The following is a 6,000-nucleotide window of genomic DNA, read 5'->3' on the forward strand; positions in this document are numbered from 1 at the left end:
CTTTATAAACAACATATCGCCTTGAACGTACTTTCCGCTTCCGCATTCTTCAGAACGCTTACGCTGAATGTCCTACGCCTTCCCTATTCAAGTTACGGAACGAACGCGGCGCCAGTTTCGTTTTTTTCCGTAACTTGAATAGGGAAGGCGTAGGACATTCAGCGTAAGCGTTATGAAGAATGCGGAAGCGGAAAGTACGTTCAAGGCGATATTTTGTTTATAAAGTATAAACGGTTGTATTTTTTTCCGAAAATGACCGATCGATTCGCTAGATAAGACCCTTATTACTCATCTGGTATCGTTTAAAGCCCTTGAAGCTGCACTGAAACTGTTATTTCGACCTTCAATCTGTTGGTAGCCATTGAAATCCACTTTAAGGAGAAAAATCCTGGAATGTTTTCCTCAAAAACCTTCATTTCTTTTCGACTGACGAAAGAAAGACATGAACATCTTGGATGACATGGGGGTGAGTAAATTTATCAGGAAAAGTGTATTTAAAAGTGGACTAATCCTTTAACTTGATCTTGAATACCTCTGAATTGTGTAGTAGATAGTTAAATCAATTATGGATTATAGTTGTTAAGGTTATAAATTAGGTGCATTAGGTTTGATAATAGTCCAGCCAAGAGCTTGAACAAGGACTTGTGTAGCATGAATGGAGAAGTTGTGATGAAGTGTTGGGATGGCAGAAACCACAAGCAGTTCTGTCTTGGCAAGGTTAAGTTGAAGGTGATGGTTCTTCCTCCAGCAAGAAATGACTTTCAGGCAGGCTGAGATGAAAGTAGCTACCACCAGTAGGAATGAGAGGTAGAGTTGTGTGTCATCAGCATAGCAGTGATGTCATGTAGATGGAAAAGAGAAGTGGTCCAAGCACTGAGCCCTGAGGCACCCCAGTAGCTAGATGTTGTGACTTAGACACCCTTTCAAAACACCCTGAAGGACCTACCTGAGAAGACTTGAACCACTGGAGTGAATAGGGTAAATTGTGAATTTATGTTCAATTTTCTCCAAAATGGATGAATGTGAATGTTTTATTAAATTAAACTGTTGTACTGTATGTATTGCAGCAGTTCGGACACGAAATGCCTGGTGAGTGGTGCTATCGTGTTTGAAAATAACTTGCCTTCTAAACCCTACCCTAAAAGTGTTAGCGCGCGTGAGATAAGCAACCATGCCATTTTAGCTTGCGTCTACAATCTTTGAGCTGTTTTATTGAGTGTTGTGACTCTTACCTGAGTCCCGCGAGTGAGCAATCATGCAAGTTTACTACATCAGAAAATCCATACATATGGATATGATTATTTGATTCAAATGTCAAAATGTATTAGTTTACAAATTATGTGCTATAGAAAAAGTATTTTGAGGTCATAACATAGTATTGTGCAAGAACCACACAAAAATAAGTCTTTATTTATCGATAATCTCCCCCTTGTAATTATAATTTGTGTGAAAAGGCATAAAAATAATTTGTGTTCATGTTTTGTAATAACTGGATTCAGAATTCAGTAACCTAAGATACTAAATCTACTGCAGCTGCTGTTTTCAGTAAATATGATAATTCACAGAAATGCCCCCTCTTATATTTAACCTCTGTCCGTTCTAACTATTAGCATCTCTCTTTTTTTTAGCCAAGCTCACTGCACCAATCAAAAAGCTTCCCCCAAATTTAGAGGCATGATCATTTTGACTATACTTTTCTCCGCTCTTCTCAGTTCCTTGAGCTTAGTCTTTTTCTTGTCTACATCGTATCATTGGCTCAATTTTCAAGATGGGGTCACAAACATAATGACTGATTCAGCGACAGTCCTTTAGGGTCTTCACCATACTCGCTCGGCCGAGAGATTAATTTCCCTCCTGCCGCTTAGGTTTTTTTTTTTGTCATTTCCACATAAAGAGGCTAAATGTCAAGCATGCCTGACTCCCTCCGGTGACACATCTATTCCCGCAGATAATTACCATAAGGAAATTGATGCTTTAGTGTGCAGAGGGGAATTTAATTTACTCTGACATCCCCTGCATAATGCTTTCCCAAAGAAAGTGAGATTTTTCGGCCCCAGATTAAGAATTTAAATACAGCAGACTATTAAAGTGATTACCAATCTCAAACATCTCTGACTTATTTAGGTAGTTAAACCAATTATGGATTACATGTTGTTGAAGTCATAAATTAGAGGGTGTGAAAGCTGCTCAAAGATCCATGAAATAAGCAATAAGAGGATGTTTCTGTTCTTTCCTTGTTGGTTTACTTTGCTACTGGATAACTTAAGATAATATGTTTAATAGCTCCTGTTTCTCCAAGGTGAAATTAGTGAATGTTCATCCTATCAAATCCAAGAGCTAGTGCTTTGTAATAAGTGCTAAGGAATGTCTGCATTAGGTTTCAAACAACGAACTACTATTTTTTTTTTTACAGCATTTATTAATCTACGTTAATATTAATTTATGTTATTGCTTATTGTTAATTTATATTTGTTGATAAAAAAAACGGATAAGGATCATTTATACAACTTTATTTAATATTAAAATGTATTAGTATATGTAGAAATGAACATTTACAGCATTTATTTAAAAAGTATTATACATTGTTATTTTGATTGTAATATCTAATGCTAACATGTTGCATTACAAGAATTTCTCAAATGTTGTACTTTTAGTATGTTTACCCGTCTTTCAAATGTAACTTTATTTGCAATGCAAAACATTTTAATATTTTATTCTGAGGCAATTTCAAACAAATCCATTACAATCAGTTATACATTCGCTACCTAAGTTAAAATTAGTTTTCTATACCTGTGCAACCCTATAAGACGAGCAGTTTTGAGAATGGATGGATAAATGGATGTTTTATAACTTCAAGCAAGCGCACTGATGTATCTATATGAATCATCAGTACTAGTTTGACATTTTTTGGCACTTTTTATTTACTCCCCCAAATTTATGTCTGCATCCCAATTTGCGTGCCTATGTACTATGCCATGTTGTTGTATAAATAGTGTGAGTAGTGTGGTCACACTAAAAAACTCCAAAAAGAAAAAGTACACTTTAAATCTCAGAATGATGCCCTTAAATAACCGAAAAAAGGAAGTGTGGAATGTGGGACACTTCATGCACTCATCTGTTACTTTATGTAGCCAAATCAGACTCTGATGCTGGATGACAAAATAACCTTATAAAATTCATACACTAGACCAGGGTTCCTCAAATCCATTCCTGGAGGGCCACTGCCCTGCAGAGTTTGGCTCAAACCCTGTGATTTTCTAGTGATCCTGAAGACCTTGATTAGCTTGCTGCCCTGTTCAGGTGTGTTTGATCAGGGTTGGAGCTAAACCCTGCACTAGATCATGGGCAAACTCAGTCCTGGAGGGCCGCTGTCCTGCAGAGTTTAGCCTCAACCCCAATCAAACACACCTGAAACAGCTAATCAATGTCTTCAGGATTACTAGAAGGCTACAAGCAGGTGATTTTGATCAAGGTTGGAGCACCAGACTGTTGAGAACATCATTTGGGCCATAACTAAGAACATTTTTGTATTTATTTAACTTTTTGCAGAAAATGTAATCGATTATCACAAAGCTATATGTATAAAGTAGGATCTATATTATATCCAACTTTATTCACATACATACGCACTGTAGAAACCATTTTTACTCTGTAATTATTTGTGAAATTTACTAGCAGTTTTCTAAGAAACGGCAAGTACACTGAAATAAATGTGAAATTTTGAAGTAGAAACACTGATAGGATTTTCTTATAAAATGTACTCCAATAATCTGTTTTATTTACAACTTTAAAAAATATTTTTTTTTACAAAGTGATATTCTACTGTATATAGCAAACCTCAACTGCCTGATTTTCTGATTTGTCAAAATGTATCGCCCAGCTCTCTATATAAAGTTGGTTAAGTATCCAACTTCATCCTCATACATATAGTACACTTGCGTAAAGTGATTTATACTAAAAACAAATATCAATGTGCTTGATTGTTTATATCATCACAAAGTGAAACGAATCATCCAGCTTTACTCTAAGTGCAACTATAAACTAGATATTGAGATATTATGAACATTAACATAAATTTTCTGTAAAGCTGCTTTGAAACAGTGTGTATTGTGAAAGCGTAATGTAAAAACATTTGACTTGACATGACATGACATGAGCCTATTAGAACTTGCACTTTTTTAAATGAATAAATAAAACTAAAAGCATTTTACCCTATGGCATTACAACTGTAGCACTGCAAAAAAAGAATATGCATATTCTTTAGGGAATATAGAATATTAGATCAAATTTAAGGTAACGCTTTACTTCGATAGTCCACTTAGACATTCTACTAAGTAACTTGGCTACTACATTACAGTATTAGTAGACTGTGTGCTTAAAGGTGCTAAAGAGGATGTTTTGTTTTATACATTTTTGCAATATTACTTGAAACTGTCTTTACTAACTGATAAAAGACTATTTATTGGGTGCACTGAAAGGAATAATATTAATATACATCATCTGTGCACGAGGTAGGGCCTTAAAAACATCAGCCAATCGTTTACGCGATCATCGCGTAAACGATTGGCCCTCTGGCTTGTCAATCACTGCCGTGACATTCCTTGTGAGAGACGTGCGTGGATTGGCCCTCTGGCTTGTCAATCACTGCCATGACGTTCCTTGGGAGAGACGAGCGCGGCTGCGCGCTCCAGTAACTTTCCACACTCCACAGGCGCCGCGTGCAATGTTTTTGTCAGGAGACAGGAGTAACAACTGCAGATTATGAGTTACCTGCGGTGAGTCCGACATAATGAATCCACTAACATGACACAGCGAATGCCGGTGGTAAACACTCGTGTTCCAATACTCGTGCACGAGTTTTGGGAGGCGTTCCCTCGAAAGGAGGGGGGGTTGTTCTTACGCATGCGCTCATTTCAAAAACTCAGTAACAGTCTTTGGTTTCTCAGTAGATGAAAAGATCCTCTTTAGCACCTTTAATGTCTGCTAAGACTGTATATTGAAGCTCATCTATAGACATTCTACTGATTATAAGTAACTTTGCAAGTATGTCAACTTATTCTACCCAAACTGTATAAGCTAATACTCTGAGTTAGTTGGTATGTAGTTGTAAATTAATAAGAGCTAGCTGACATGTAGTTACTTATAGTTAATATTTATAGTCAAATTTTAAATTATATATAGAATAGAATATTAATAGTGGCAGTGTTGGGTGTAATGCATTACTAAGTTATTAATTACTGTAATTTTATTACTTTTCCTTTGAAAAAGTAAAGTAAGAAGTTGCGTCCCAAATGACGCACTATACACTTATGCACTATGTACTCATCTGTGTAGTGCATGAATTGTATAAGGTTATTTTGTTATTTAACATTGGAGTCTGATTCCCCCTCCCCCTCCCCCTCCGCAACGTAATTAAATCTGCGACAGCTGAGTGCATGAACATTCCACACTTCGTTTTTTCCGTTGATTTAGTGCATCATCCGGGTATTTAAAGTGCACTTTTTCTTTTTGGAATTTTCAGTGTGAATGCACTATACTTAAAAACGTCATAGAATAGTGTATAAGTACGTGAATTGGGACGCACCTAGGGATTACTCTTAATTTTTACTTCTGATGCAGTTGCATTAAATACTTAATAGACTATAGAACAATTCAAAGACAAAATATATGTTTTAAATGTAACCTTTTGCCTTTAAATACTTTGGTCAGTTCCAGAAACATTCATGCAATTTTATATTACTTATTTGAAAGAAGTAAAAGAGTTGTTTATCCGTGTATTGTTCAACTGGTTGGGATTGATAAGGGATTTAGAGTGTGATTAGTAATAAACAATACTTTTTACAGAGAGTAATTATTGCAGTAATCTAATTACACTGTTGAAGATGTAATTACTGTAGCTAGTAATTAATTACTTTTTTAGGGTAACTTACCCCAAAACTGAATAGCAGAAAGAAAATTGTTAATGAATTGAAAATGTATGAATTGATAATGTTCAACACA

The sequence above is a fragment of the Megalobrama amblycephala genome, linkage group LG10 (genome assembly GCF_018812025.1).
Source record: "Megalobrama amblycephala isolate DHTTF-2021 linkage group LG10, ASM1881202v1, whole genome shotgun sequence".
Taxonomy (NCBI): Eukaryota; Metazoa; Chordata; class Actinopteri; order Cypriniformes; family Xenocyprididae; genus Megalobrama; species Megalobrama amblycephala.